Below are 15,736 nucleotides of genomic sequence, written 5' to 3' on the forward strand. Positions count from 1 at the left end.
GGTGTTATTTCCCCTGTTGTCTTTCAGGGGCATCTCAGTGGAGCAAGTCAGGTGAATGGCTACGAAGTTTTCTTCTGTATTTTGAGGCCAGGCCCACCCATGCTTACCTTGTATCTCTGCTGTAAAATGTATTCATTTGTAAGCAACCTAACTCTCTAATCTGTTCTGATATTTTGTTAGCTGTATATATATATATATGCCAGTGTGGTTTGAAGTTTCCACCCACTGAGGATGAGTGTGGCTGATTGTTATTGGCTTCATAATTAAGTGGAGTGAGGTGCTTTTTTGTTTTGTTTAGTAGACCAGAAATAAGAAGGGTTATTTTGCAGGACCTGAAAGTAAACATATAGTATTTGGTTATGATGAATGCCGTTCTCATCTAGTGACTACTTTGCTTCTACCATTGATGGTAGTGGCAACCAGTGATGTTAGAGGTGCACCATTCCAGCAAGGAGTGGTGTTTGCACATGTGTTGCCATTTGCAGGCAGCTCCAGGGTGTTTCAGGTTGGGCCTAACCCTTTAAAATTGACAGTTCCAGTGGGCACAGTGGTCAGACTGCAGCTCTTCTATTCTTTGAAGAACTTGTAGTCTAACAGAGTTTATGTATCCTGTGGGTAGGGTGGCATCTCGGACTCTGCTTTGGGCCCAATGAATGCCACAAAGCCACGTGCACTGTGAAACGGTTGGCTCTGGGCTCTGAAACGACCTGTTCAGCCTAATTCCAAACAGGGAGGGAGGAGCAAAGCATTCTGAAATGACAAGGCCCCTTTTTTTCTTCCCTCCGCTTGTTGCCATCTGCACCAGACCCAAGGATGCTGAGCACAGCCAGATCTGGTGACCAAGTTTCTGTCCTGGCACCTCACACTGTTTTGTACCCCAAGAGAAAGTTAATGGACCTAGTTTCAGTAGCTTCAGAAAGCTGAGGCACCAAAAATTTGAGGTAAGTGGTGCCGGAGCAGTAACATGAGGCTGAAGTCACTGCTGGGGCAACTCCACTGATTTTGGTGGAGTAACACTGGGGATGCTTGTTGCATGGTCCCTTTGGCTCCAGGTTGAGATTTTCTAAAATTAGCTTTGAGTTTGTGGGACATTTTGACTTTCTCACTTAAAAAGGCTGATAAAAACATGTATCTATCTAGACAGAATTGTGGATAAGCTTTAGGGAGGGAAAGGAAAAACTCCTCTGAAAACAGTATCTTATGAATTGTCTATTGCTGCTAGCTGACCAGCCGTCTTCTCTAACGCTTTGCTCTGTTTTGATCTGTTTTATATTGTGGAGGGTGGGCAGGCTTATAATGTAAGTGATGGAATTGCAGATTTTATATCAATAATGAGAACAGAACTTCTTTCTGTCCTGACCTATTGACATCTCGGTCCATGTACTTCATCTCAAAGCATGGGGGAATGAGCGGATTTTTAGTACGTCTTGAAAAATCTTTTCCTTGTGCTTGCTTACACTATGGCCTTGGAAGAAAGCTGGTTAAATGAGAACCAAAGCAGCAGTGCTTTCTTGCTGAGATGTCAATCTTCCTTTTTGGAAAAAAAGTTATTTCTGCTTGTTCTCTACCGCTGGATGGAGAGGACTTCTCGCTGGTTTCCTTGTGTGACTGGGATCTCATTTTGAGTGTATGATGAAACTTGCAAGTCCATTTTGTAGGCAAGTCTGTTTCCTATTTTGAAGGTAGAACACCCAGTAATCTTCCATTAACTGGTACACACCACCTCTGAATGCAAATGGAGAGAAGTTAACACATGAGCCATTGTTTTTTTTTCCAAAGAGAGACTCAGATGAAGGGGCTTACACAGCTGTGGAACTCTAATTTGAGCCTCCAGGTTGATGTATTTTTTCTGTTTGCATTTTAATGTATTGTAGGAACAGTGATGAGGCATCAAAACTACGCCCAGCCTGCCTGAAGTGGCCTTCTCACTGAAGTAAGAATGCTTCACCCAGAGGAGAAAATAAGGTTTTGGTAAGAGGAATTTCAGTAAACAAATTTTATACTGCTGAAAATGGAGTCTGAATCTTTTGCTCTCGAGCCTTCCTGTAGATGTTCTCTCCTGGTGATGTGGGTCTACTGTTAGACCTCTTTACAAGAGAAGCAACTAAGATGCAAGACTCTTACCCTGTGTAAAATAATGCAGTGCACCTCATGATGAATTAAAATGCATCTTGCAAGGGATGATAGCCGTTTCTCATGTGCAACTAGGTATAGCCTGTGTCAAGTTTTGCTAAATGCAGGCTTTCTTCACCTCAGAAGCCACCTGAGGATGAAGCTAGATGCAGGAGCAATGCTGGGCACTGTTTCAGTACAAGTAACCTTGGGCAGGGGAAATCTGAGGAGGTAGATGTGCTTCTGGGGAGCATTTGAGTAGCTTCCCTGGTTGTGTTGCAGGCATGCTACTGCCCTCTCGCCAGCTTTGGTGTCACAACGAGTATCTCATCTCCTTTGGCAGATGGGATGCTGGCTAATGTGCTGATAGTAATCCTGATCTTCACATCTCCCTGCACGCTTTGGTGCATGCTGAGGATCTCTCTGCATAGAGGATGGTGACAACTTCAGCCAGTGGTGCATTGGACTCTGCTGAAGTTCTCTGGCTATTGTGCTGAGTGGCTGACAGCTGTAGTAGGCATCAAAAAGAAAATTTCCCTAATGCAGCTCGGACAAGGGGAGAAGCTGTGCAGGCAGCAGACCCTGTTTTGACACTTCGCCTCTTGTTTTGAGGTGAAGGTGTACAAATGGGTGCATCTGGCCTTGGAAGACAGGAAAGAGGCATGTCCAGAAGGAGATTCTATAAAGACCCCTCAAAGTCCTTATAAAGGAGGAGCCTGAGCTTAGCAAACAAGAAAGGACAGAGCTGCTGTGATGGTAAAATCTCTGCTATGAATCAGCCTGGCAATGTCCTCTCTGTTGCAGCAGGCTGAATTGGGGGGGACAAGTCAGGAACTTCTTGTGTTGGATCAACTTGTCTTTCCTAGGTCCATCAAGGCTATAAAACCACAGGTTTTTGTTTCTTGGACTGACATGCTAGGCTAGACTTGGGGCTACTGATGGCTGTGACTCTGGGTTTATGATCTATGGCTAATGCTTGTGCATTGCTTGGTTAATGAGTCATGGGTGCTTACGTGTGGCTTGCAGTCGTCTGAAATCTGCAGTGCACTGGACTCTGCCCAGGCCTCTCCCCAGGTACTGAATCAGCAGAACCCCTGCGTAGCCGGGTGTTCTTAGCTGAGACTGGCTGCTGCAGAGTGGAGGCAGCTAGGGAAAGGGGCAGCTTGCTTCCAGGAGCCATGGCAGCTTTGCAGCCTTGGATGGGACTGTCCACCACACTTTACTGTTTTGCACAGCTTGCTGCTAGAAAGTACTTTTCTGGGGCATGTCTACACACAAATTCATGGCACTGAAGTAGATGTAGTAGCTAGCTTACCTGCCAGTAGAACTGAGCTGCTTGTGATAGCTCCAAAACAACAACTCCATAAAGACCTTCCCTAAGATGGGGAGAACTGATGTTTATGGTATTTGACAAATGACTGCAGAGAAGGTTTAACAGAAGACTTTTGCTTCTGCTTAAACCTTTGGGTTTAGTCTGTGTGTTATGTTAGATAAGATGTGGGGAGGGAATTGTGTAAAGGGAAGGGAAGAGATGATATGCAGCAAGTTCAATGTGTGAAATACAAAGGTGCATTTGCTTTCTTCGTGGCTTAAGTGCTAGGTGCTCTTCCAGCCAATGGGACTGGACGACCTTAAAGACCTTGCAGACACAGTTAAAGTGTTGCTGCTGGAGGTCTCTGGTCTCATTTGGGAGAGAAGAGGGCGAAAAGAGGTAACAAAATCTTTGTTAAATATTGATATTGCAAGGGGAAGAACAGAATTTACTAGAATGCAGAAAGCAGAGGGCTTTTTTTGGTTGTCTTTCAGATTTTGTTTTTCTTCACACATGGAGTTGCACGGAATCTGCAAAGAATGACTTGTTTAAATCTGCCGTGGAAGAAGGTGTAAGTCTGGTGTACCCAGTGTTTGCATGTTTCTTTGTGCAGTATGTGGAGAGATTCATTAAGTGATGTGTATATTAATTCCATGGCCTTGATATTGGGATTTAATACTGCTTAGGCCACTGTTATTAGGCAGGCCCAGTGAGATCCCAAATGAAGATTCACTTGGGTGAGATGTGGTAGACTTTAAATATGATGCCTTTTAAGGAATGGGAGGCGATGGTTGCTCTGGATTGTCTTCATTGTATCCTTAGAGCTGTACCATGTTCTGTGGAATTTTTGTGTTTGTATTTCTCGGAGTAGGTGATTGAGTGACAGACGTAGCTGTCCTGCGGATCTCAGTAATGTCATAATGTGGACTCCTTCCTGAATTTCCCCTGTTATATCTGAGAGCTTTTGTGCTTCTGAGTGCAGTAAAGCTTGTGGGAAGAAGCTGCTGAGAGCAGCTCTGTCTTCCATCTGCAGTGTGATACCAGAGCTACAAAACTGCTGTTGCTTTTTCACTTGTCACCTGCTGTAAGATGAAAATAGCCTGCTTCCCAGGTGGCTGTGTCCCTCTGAGCTGAGTGACTAGCTGCAAACCAGTAGGGTTAGGAATGCGGCTGTCCCACAAGTAGAAATGCTGACCAGTCTCAGACTGGGATTCTACCTTTTCCCCCTTCATTCTATCACTTACCTGTCTCATTTTTGCCTGTCTTAATGTTTTACAGAAGGGAATTGCTAGCACTGTCTATTCTTTTCTCTTAGTTCTGCCTGTGACTCACTGCGAAGGTATTGTCCTGCTTCCTTATTAGCCGTGAGGCTGGCTGCAGGACTGGTGGCAACGCGTGGGGTGGAGTCGCAGCTGTATCAAGAAAGCCGGAACCGTCAGAGTCTGCAGTGAGTCTGAATGATGAAGCAGGTCTCTCCCGCTCCGGAGCTGGTGCTCAGCTTGCTTTCAGGATGTCAGGCCGAGCAGCAGGGAGCTGGGGTCACCTGGGAGCTGAGATGGACTTCGGGTACCACTGCCAGCTGGAACATCTCCTACCACAGAACTGTAAGAAACTGGTAAATCCTTCCTATCTAGGGTTGTGTCAACACATCTTGTAAGGAAACTTTCTGCTGTATGGTTAGTAAGTTAGTTGTTAAGCAGCTTGTGTCCTGTGTTTGGGGAATTAGGATGCTACAGGGGATTTGGAGGAGAAGAGTGACAGGAGTAATATGATGATAATACTTAACAAGCATTGACAAGAGTCACAGCCTAGAACCATTTTCTGGTTGACTTGGTAGCATATCACAGGAGTTGCAGCAGAAGATGGGCTAATACAGTGCTAGTCTGAAAATTTTTGGAGAGACTAACCCAAAACCCAGCATCCACATATCATAAGACTTGTATCAAATCAAAGTCAGAATTTATCAAATGTATCCTAACCTTAAAAAGGGGAACCTGTCTGTAAGGTTACAAGTCAGGAAAACTGACTGGATTTGGAGAAGCAAGACATTTCCTCTCCTACCTGAAGGTTTGTAACAGGAAAGACTGACTCCTCCTTTGGGGGAAGCAGAATTTGTTCCTGCTCTGCAGCCACCACTAGTGGTTTGGTATGGCTTTTTGGTGTAGGTTTTTCTCTGGGATGTAGTTCATCCTAGTGAGCATGACAGACTCAGCTAGACGTTACTTCCAATTCTATGGTTTAGAAATAGGCAGGGCTGATTGAAACAGGCTGTGTAAATGACATGGAGCACCCTGATCTAGTTTAGAAGTTAGGCTTGCTTAAAATAGGCAGTTGAACTCGCTGATGATATCCAGGAGTCTCTTCCAACCTGAATATTTCTGAAGTTTGAAAACTGTCACTTCATCTTTTTCTTTCAAGCTTTCTCCTGTTGCTGAGTTTCACCCACAAATTTCACAGATGAAAAATCAGCTTTGTTTTGCCTGAAAACAGGAAGTATTGGAAGCCTCCAGTGACAGAGGGTCTGTTTGCATCAGGCTCGCAGCAGGAGTTGTTCAGATCTTTAGGGCAAACTTGTGTAATTCTGCAGGTACTAGCACAAGGCTAGTGACTAGGTCAGTCATAGCTTAGAACTCCACTTGTTGACAGAAGGAGGATGACAGAATATGCTGAGAATGAACTTGAAATAGATGTGCTTAATAAATGAAGCTTACAGTGTCATGTATTTCACTGATGACAAAATGAGTGCCGCAGATCTTACCTGGCAGGGGTTTTTACCTTTCTCAGAATGCAGCATTTCCGTAACAGGAGAGCACGTCCATCTTCCACACCCATCAGCTTGTTGTTTCACAGTAGTGCTTTCTTTGTAGGCTGGTTTCTTGTAGATAATTTTCCTAAAGCAGGATGCTCTCCATAAATGCACAGTCACTGTAAATTTGCCAGGTACTTGAACTAAAGTGGGGAGAAAGGGTTTGCTGTTGAAACAAGGGAGCTGCTCAGCTTACTGGCCAGCACCTTCGCACAGGTCTCTTCTAGCTCTAAACTAGCCAAGTTGCTTGGTTTCCCTGTAAGACTTCAAAGCTGTTCCCAAGTCAGTCATCCCTAGAAATGTAGCTTCTGACCATCTAGAAATAAGAACAAACTCAAGAGCTGGAGAACTTTTTCAGTATTGCAAATGCTTGTTTTTCTTGCAGCCACAGCAGTGAGAAATTGGAGTTGAATGATTCTTAGTCTCTGAGGGGATGCTTTTCTGTCCCTCAGCTCTTGCTGCATAGTTTTCAACCTGAGCTTGCAAAACTGGAAGGATCCTTGCCTGATTGCCAGCTTGTTTGGACTCCACATGATGGTAAATCCCATTCACATCTGTGGAGGAGGCTTGTAGATTTCTTGTATGTGGAAAAAATACTCGTGTCTATTGTCCTAGACTCATGCAACTAAAAACTTTGAGCTGCAGCTGATGTTCTCTGCGGGTCCATCAATAGGGAGGGGTGGAGAAGGATGCTCCTGCATACCTCCTTGTGATGAGATTTCATTTATACTTAATACCATGAAGATATTTGTCCATATTAAGGAAAGATTATGTTTTTCTAAGATGACTCTGCAGTAATTTGGGCGAAAGAATTAAAATCCTGTCTTGTGCAACACAATTGTTAATGCTAGTGTGGAATCAACTCTGTTAGGGGTAGGGATGCATTATTCTATCACTGTACTGTGCCTAGTATGGCAGTCCCCATTCAGTTGACGTCTTAGATTGTACCATAAAAAACCCATAATGAGCTGCACTAATTTAATAGATGTTGTTTAGATTTATAGAACATTTGCCTGAGATCTTGTTTTTGTCAAACATCTCTTGTTTCCTCTTTCACCCACTCCAGTCTTGCGTGGATGTGGTGGTGTGCAGATGGGCTGATGCTGTCCTACACAAATTGTTCTGGAGCTGCCCTTGTAGACCCAGTACCTGTGAGATGAAATACTTTTTCAGCTTCAGATGCATTTGAGTTCACTGGGCTGCAAGAAATGCATGAAGATGTTGCCCGTGCATAAATGTCCTCCCTTTATGCATTGTGTAGAGCTTATTACCACTTGGTGATAGCAAGTCAAAAACCCCAGGCTGGGATCTTTCCCTGCCGGGAGCAGGACTCAGCAGGACTGAGACATACACTTGCATCTAAGATGCTGGGTCCTTGCAGCTGAAGGCTTGATGAGGTTGGTTTGGACCAGCTGAGTGGCACTGATGTGGCATGTGACACTCCCTCTTCTCTACTTTGGGTATTGGGCACATTTTTTCAGGGCTGCCCTTCCTATGAGGCTTGAATACAGGGTGGTTTTGTTGCTCCATACTCTCCCAGTGTTAAACAGTTTCAGCTGGTTGACTGTTTCTTCCTTTCCTAAAGCATGAGGAATTCTTATAGGTAGCAAGTAGTAGAGGAGAGCTAAAATGATTTGAAAAATTAAAGGTAGAATCGATATCCTGCTGCACAGATACAAGGTTGTTTCCCAAAGCATCTTTTCCCTGGCCCGGTCGCGCTTCACTTTTAGCAGCTCAAAGGAGAGTTTTACAGTTCCCAAAACAGCAATTCTGGAGTCTTGGAAGTCCCCAGAGGAGGATGGAAGATGAAGTAGTATCCTCCTCGTCTGTACCAGATTGTTTTGCTCTCCTATAACTGTGCTTGTCCCTGACCTGTTAATTGCCTTTGAGATAGTCTGGCTCCTTCTGATCCTGATGGGAAATGTTGGTGGGATGATTAAGTCATTGTTTAAACAAGACAGCTAGTTCCAGTGTGGGACACGTTTTCAGTGCAGGAAGGTGGGCACTGTTAAGTCTTGATTTTGTTTTGGAATGGTTTGCTTTTTTTCCTCAGGGTGAAAAGGTTACAGTCAAGAAGTAATTTGCTAATTGGTGCTGTTTCCTGGGATGCAGGGCGTGGAGCCTGGTCACGATGCCTGGTGGGTATTATTCTTCTTGGCTGTGCTGGTTTGGTTGGTGTGCAGTTACAGCACATCATTTCACCTTTGGCAGTCTCCTCTGGTGTTATATAGAGGGTGTGAGCTTTACCCATCACCTGCGCTGCCATCCTGTACAATAGAAGCCACTGAACTTTCTCATGACTCTTGCAATAAGCCCAACAGTCTTGCCTAGGATTACTGCATGTCTTCTGGAAAACCACGCTCCCAAGTGTTGGCTGTTCTGACGACTTGGTGATAGGTAGGAGTTTGGGGTTTTAACATCTGCTCTTCAGTTTGAAGTGGTTCCCGTTCTTGCCTTTCATGCCTTTCTTTGCATGGTAGGTTTCTGATAACTTGTTGGAAGATGAAATATCATTTCACTGTGAGCAAAACATGGTGAGAGCAAGAAAGAACTGAGAGTCTTGGTGTTCTGTCTTGCTATCCAAACACAAACCAAGTTCCTGAGGTTTTTGGAATTTGTAACCTGGTGCATTAGGAGGGGAAACAAAATGCTTAGATGTCTTGGAATATACAGGTGCAAGGTGCCAGTGGATCACTGTAAGAAATTGGACGCTGACAAAAGCTAGTGAGATTCTGGCCATGCAGCATGTTTTACCTTTATACTCAAGTGTTGCACAAGAGGCCCCTGAGCAATCACCTGCTTTTGAGGCTGTGATGCAAGAGTTAAGGAATTGCTTTGCCCTGAAGGTTGTGTTCTCATGTGTTCGTGTGTTTCCAGGAACTGGGGATTGCAGAAATGCTAGATAACACCACATCTTCTACCTCAGGCTGTTCCACATGTATAATAGGAAAGTTCAGTGGCTTTAGTACAAATAAGTATTGGTCCCTTTTTCATTTGTTTTGCAGGTGATTGTGTTCTCAGTGAGTTCTTTCTGCCTAACATGTCGGATGCATGACCTAAGCACAGAGCTGTGCAGTCAAATGAACCTACCAAGAGTTTAAATGGTTTTGTGTCTTAACCTGTTGAGAATCTGGAAACACTTCATTATTCCACTGTCTTGCCCGAATGGTGTTGTGTGAAACTTGAACTCATTGAGATAAATATGGATTGCAAACAAGTAAGCTGGGTTTATCTTCTTAATATTGGTAATTCTTAAGAGGCCTTAACCAAGACTGGGGGTAAGGGACAGAGTAACTGTCAATTGATGGTTTTGAGCCTCTTCTCCCTTGAAAGCTGTTTTCTTCAGCACTGCTGCAGTTGCTTCACTGTCTGTTTGTTTGTCCCCAGACTCTTGCCTTCTGTGAATGAGAAGAGAGGAAGAGCGCGTGCAACCTGCCCTAACTTTCCTCCTTGTGCGATGCCAGCTGTGAGTGTTTCTTTGGCAGTGTCTTAGCTGGTTGTTGTGAACAATAGTCAAGGAAGCAATCAGCAAGTATACTGCCCTAGAAGTGCTACACGTTGTTGGGCCTGCCTCATCTCCCTGGCTTGAGAGGTGGATGGGGATCCAGGTTGGGATGGTGCCCAGGTGTCCTGTGTTGCACTGGAGCTTGGGGTGTCTGGTGGAGCAGAGGGCTAACGTGAGAAATGCCACAGGGTGTTTGTCATCGCTGCATCAGACATGAGATGAAGAAAAGAGATGATGTGCTTTGTTCTTTCTTTGTTTTTCCCCCATGCATCCTCCTGAGAGTAAAATACCAGCTATTGTTAGTAACACTGCAAAAAATGCAACACTAGATATTGGGAGAAGGGCCTGCTTTTAGGAAGAAGCCTCAATCTCAGGCTGGTAATGACAAGCTGACTTGGCTTTGAGCCCAGCATGGGAGCAACTTGCCTGTAGTTACTCTTCTTCCTGGGTGTTGGTCAGCAGCTATATGTTGCAAATAGATGCAGTTAAGTGCCCAAAAACTTAGCTGATCTTTCTAGGGAGGAATTAATTAGATTTTAGTTACACAATGAGACATAACACTATCTTGTCTGGATAAGGAGGCAAGGAGGATTTATGGAAAGGACAAATCTACAGTATGGGATTGCTGTAAGGGAGGAAATGCGAGTGCACCCCAAGCTTGGAAGAAGGAAAGGCCTTGCCTAAATCTTGTTTAAACTTCCAGTACCCACACAGAGGATAAAAGCTTGCATTAATTTTGATCAGACCAGGTTGGTTTTGTCTTTGCTCTATGGCTCTTGCTGACTTCGCATGAGCTGGGTGTCATGATCCAGGGATACTGGAGCTCCAACCCTCTTCAAAAAAAAAACAAAACAAAACCCACTAGCTATGACTTTGGTTACCCACACTTCTGTGTACCTTTTTTCCCCAGACATGAACATAACTGCACCAATTAGGAGGAGTTGTGAAACTTCATGAACTGTCTGTAAAAGTTCTATACTTGGAAGATAATTGGTGGCCAGAAGGCAGTACAGTATCCTTCTGTTGCAAACCTTCTGAAACTGCATCTCTGCCTCTGCAGGAGGTTTGTCATGAGATAATGTTTTGAGCTAGTACCTCAGATTTCGTGATAAAATAGACTTTTCTATGACCTTATGCTTTCAGGCTTTTTCTCTTTATAGCACCAAAGATAGCTATCAGTTCTGTGCTTTTTGGGGAAAAACAGGGTGTGTTACAGGTAATGAGAATGGCTAAAAAATATCATTGGAAGATCACCATGAAAATTGCTACGGAGTGCCTCTTTGAATTCTGTGTAAATGCTCTTTTCCAAAGCACCACTGCTCCAGACTTGAGTCCAAGCTGGGTGTTCGCTGAACGGAACCGATGCGATGCCTGGAATGTCACTGGGGGGAAAAATGTGGGGCTTGACCTGTCTCACTTAGCATGTTATTGCTGAGCAACTTCACCTGTGTTAATAAAGTCAGTGAGTTTGAATTCCAGGTTATAAGACAATGTTCTGCTCTTCAAGTTTCCTGTACATAACTTTGCAGTAGTGCTTAAACCTGGATGGCTAGTAGTGACTAACTATCCGGTTAGCTTCTGTAAATAGGTGGGCACTGTGTGTCCAGTCATTCTGTGAATGTGCTCTTTGCTACCTGGGAGAGAAGCATGATGCGAACAGCATCACTGAATACCCAGTGGTGTTGTGGAGCTTGGCGTTGGGGATGTCACCGAGGCTGCCCGCTTGGCTGGGTGAATGGTGGTGGCTGTGCAGGGACCTGAGCAGCCAGCACCTACATGTGGAGGGGGAATCTGTAAAGTGTTTAACACAAATATTTTACATCTGCGTTCAAAGAAGGAGGGTGAGGAGTGTGATATGGTGCTTTACAACCCATTTTCAAGGTCCTGTTTGGATTCTGGACTGTAGATGTTGAGTGTCCTTGTGCCAACAGAAGAAACAGTCTCCTGGGCTCTGTTGCAGCCTTTGCCTTTAGCAGAATTGTCTCTTTGCTGCTTCGCACTTCGTCTGTTTCCAGTAACTCGTGTGAAATAACTTGAGCGAGGCTTCTAGCTCAGTAACCAGGGAAGCTGACATGCTTCATGACTTTTCCTACTTGAGGGTCTTGTTATTAGCTTTTACGTTCCTGCCTCATCTGTGTTAAAACTACAGGCTGTAGATAGACTTTTCTGTTGCAAAACACAACATATACCTCCAATTCAATCTACAGTAAAAACTATACCCCAAAAATCCTACTGTTTGGTCTATTCTCTTATTACTAAATGTAAGAGATGCAGTCTATACATTTTTATTATAGGTAATGAGAAAGGCTAAAAACCATTGAGCGATTGCCATGAAGATCACTACCAAGAGTGCCTCTTTATTCTGTGCTAGGGCTCATTCTGGTGCTCTTTCCCAAAGTGCCACCACTCCATACTTGAGCCTGAGCTGGGTGATGTTAAGACCAGGTCTTAAATGCAGTATTTTTTTGTTCATGGCATACGTTGTCATTGTGAATGTACAATATTAATACCTTCATTTTTCTCCATGCAGCCACAGCATGAAGGAATATGCCATATTAATCTCCTAATTTAAATTTCAAATGAAAAACTATCAAAACACTTGGAGCATACTTTACTTCATTGATTGTGCTAGCTTGATTCCAGCAGTGTGACTAGTTACATTCTGCCTGCAGAAAATTCTCATTGCTCGTGACTTTTTTGAGGTGCTGGCTTGGATTCTTGAGCGATCTCTGCAGCCTGACTACGTGTTTTTGATGCTAATGGTAAATTGCTTAAAATGACTGAGGATCTCTCCTTGATGAAAGAAAAGCCACTAGGCTTGCTAAACAGATCTTATATAGTGCTCTGCTGGTAGGAGATGCGCGTGTCCTGCTTCACCAGTTGTGGATGCATGCTGCTCTAATTCCAGTGCACTGGAGATGGAACACAAAAATGTGTAAATCCCAGGCTCTTCTTCATCCAGCAGCTTTTTGCACTGTTGCGCTTGCCTCAGCGCTATTCTTTTATCCCAACGCAGAGCCCACTAGCAGTTGAAAATTTGATCCTGTAGCTACGCTTCTCTGGCTTCCTTTCAGCTGATGCAGTGAACCTAAGGATCAGGTGATGACTGAAAATGGTCTTGTTCTCCTGGCAATGAAGAACTCAGGTGCTGGTAAACCTGCTGGCTAGCTTTTTTATTGTATTATGATTCCAGTTAGGTCCAGAGAGTTGGGTTTATTAACCCTTGGCTAGATGTTCTCATGTATACATAGTGTCTTGCAGTAGAGTAGCCAGGCTATGCAGAAGATCTGTGTCAGTGCAAGGTTATGCACGATGCATTTGATTTTGCATTCCTCTGAGAAGGTGGGTGGGAGCTGAATGTCATACTGCTCCCAGGCTGAGCCCTGAGAAGCTAATGAGTACAAGAAGCAGTTGTAGTGACTTCCTTGAGAGGAGCTGCATAGTGATTTGAAAACTAAAACACTGAAGAGTTTTTTTCCAAAACTAAGCCTCTAATGGCTGATTTAAAAAAAGCAAATCTGGTTGTTTCAGTGTGCATCTAGGTTTTTTTATGGGTGCAATGAAACTGGGCTCTACTTTTTTTCCACGCTCCTACCTGAAACTACTTCTAAGCTGTGTGTATGAAGCAGGGCTGGCAAAAGGAGACCAAGATACATCTGGTGATGTTGGAGGCATTTGCCTTCATCAGATAGAGGTGGTGGAAAAACTCTCAGGTCTCTAGATCAGGACGATGGTGATGGGGTGAACATTGCTGCCTGGAACAGCAGTGACCTCTTGTGGGTAGTGGGGTGGCTGGTGATGCTGGTGATACTGGCAGTTGGCTCTCGGAGTTGGAGGGTGGTATTCTGTTGTACTTATGTCTCTGGCCTTAAAGTGAATGTGGTAAAGGGAGCTCGGATTCTCTTGGCTAGGTGTCGGAAACAAACAGCTGTGAAAGGTGCAAAGTCCTTTCTTCCTCACATGTATGTGTTCTGAAGCTGTGATGGGAAAGTGTCCTAACTGTTCAGGAGCAGCCCAGACTCCCCTCTCCCTGTGGAGCACAGAGCTGGCCTTTAAGCACGTCAGGGGACTGAGATAGTATGAGACCAGATCTCTTGCTCAGGTACTTTTTTCCCATGAAGCGTCTTCAACTGAGAAAAGCAGTCTTGCTGGTCTGATACAAAATCAGGGGAGTAACACGGTACTGTGCAAGCAAGCGTTGGGTCTGATATGCAGAGTTGCTGTGAGGGTCTCAGCCCCTAATAATCACTTAAAAGCCCTAAGGCATGTGACCAGGTTCCCAGTGAGCTGTGAACCCTCAGCCCATCTTCACAGCCAGCTGCAAATGCAAAGTAAAACCTTTTGGAAGCCCTTTTTTTCTTTTTGAATAGGTTATGTCGGTACATTCTACCTCACGATTAGTGGCGGTAAATTTATGTAGTTACAGCTCAACTGATGCTTTATAAGATGCAGGGTGTAGCCTGTGTGTCAGAAAGCTCTTTTAGTGGTTGGTGAGATTAATTCAAGTCAGGAAAAAAGATTTTCTGTGTCTTTCCACCAAATACCAGGTTGCTTCACCTCCCTGTCCTTTGAGACTATCTGAAGGTGAAATTCTCAAAGAATTTGCATTTTGTGTGTTTTATGACAAGCTAGTTGCTTAGATTTTTACTTCTCTGTCCCCTGAGCTACACACAACACAGCCTTTGAGTTGTTGTGTATCTTTGGGCCGTTTCCAAATATTTCTATTCCCTGGACAACTGCAGATTCGGAGGGACTGAAGGCAGGGATGTGCATCTGGGCAGACAGCTGCACCGCTACCCTGCAGTGAGAAGGGAGCGGTGTCTGACTACAGGAACACCGCAGAGGTGCTGGGCGGTGGGTGTCTTGCACATGCAGATGTCAAGAAAATGAAAAGTAGTGGGAATCTTTAAGAAGTTATCTGCCTGTTATTACTCAGTTTTGAAGCACTGACTCTTCCTGCATGCCCTTCTGTTGAGTGATGACTTCCGTGTCTAAGTTTACCCTATTCCTATTTTTAGAAAATGGGAGAGATTCAGTGAAAGATCCTGGGCCTTTTGTATTTCTTTCTGATTGCTGAGGGAAAGACACATCTCTCAGTGAATTGAGACAAAACCAGAATTTCTATTTCCACTAACTTGTGGCTGTGATTCAGAAATTTCTTTCTCTCCAGTTCTAAAAAAAGTAGTTTGTCAGGTCACCAGAAGTTGTAGAAATAAACAACCGTCTTGCAAGACTTCAGCCATGTTGTGGAGCCATATCCATCACTCCAAAACAAAAGCGACACTCAAAAGCCAGGGTATTTGAAGTGGTTTGTCTGGATGTTTGAGATAGGCGGGGGAGTGACTTGTGCTATAGAAGTGGGGAAAGGGAAACTGAAGAGGGAAGAGGCCAAGAATGTGTACGAACAACAACTGGGAACGCAGCCTTGACAAAGTTTTGTCTTGTGTTTTTTTTTTTTTGTTGTCAGATGATAGCTAAAGGAACCCTGAAATAATGAGTTCAAAAAAGCCATTAGTGTCAGATTGTGTTCAGGGGAAATGCAAGTTGCTGCAACTTCCTTTTCCTATAAAGAATGTGCAGAGGGCATCAGTCTCTAAAAAAAGACTTCGAAATGTAAAAGCCTGCCTGACCGAAGTTTAACTGAGTGGTAAAGGTCAAAAAGGTACAGAGGAAGACTTTTGTTTCCAAAGGAAGCAACTTCAGCAGAGCAAATGAGATGCATCAAGGTGACGAAGCTGCCCACCAAGCCTGGATATAGCTGGAGACTTAATGAAGAGAACTTTAAAAAGCTCTGAAGCTCTACCTATGATTTCTTGGAAAGCGCTGGAGTGACTTGTCCTTGGTGGTGATTCTCTGGAGCAGCAGCAGGGTGTTTGGAAGGTGCAGGGTTTTGTTGCAGATGGTTTGTTTGCGGATTGCTCTGCGTGCTGACCCATGTTCGCCTCCTTTTGTGTCGTGGCAAAACTGGTTTCAATCAATGTGATAGAGCTCTAAAGACTTC

General features: G+C 44.2%; 1 long non-coding RNA gene across 1 annotated transcript; it reads left to right on the forward strand.

Moving 5' to 3' along the window:
* Positions 1-3,915: 3,915 nt before the first annotated feature.
* LOC142363394 (uncharacterized) lies at positions 3,916-9,385 on the forward strand. The gene is made up of 4 exons (XR_012765722.1): positions 3,916-3,995; positions 4,740-5,028; positions 8,284-8,368; positions 9,236-9,385. It is a non-coding gene; the product is annotated as an uncharacterized LOC142363394 (long non-coding RNA).
* Positions 9,386-15,736: the final 6,351 nt, after the last annotated feature.

The sequence above is a fragment of the Opisthocomus hoazin genome, chromosome 16 (assembly GCF_030867145.1).
Source record: "Opisthocomus hoazin isolate bOpiHoa1 chromosome 16, bOpiHoa1.hap1, whole genome shotgun sequence".
In the NCBI taxonomy this organism is placed as follows: Eukaryota; Metazoa; Chordata; class Aves; order Opisthocomiformes; family Opisthocomidae; genus Opisthocomus; species Opisthocomus hoazin.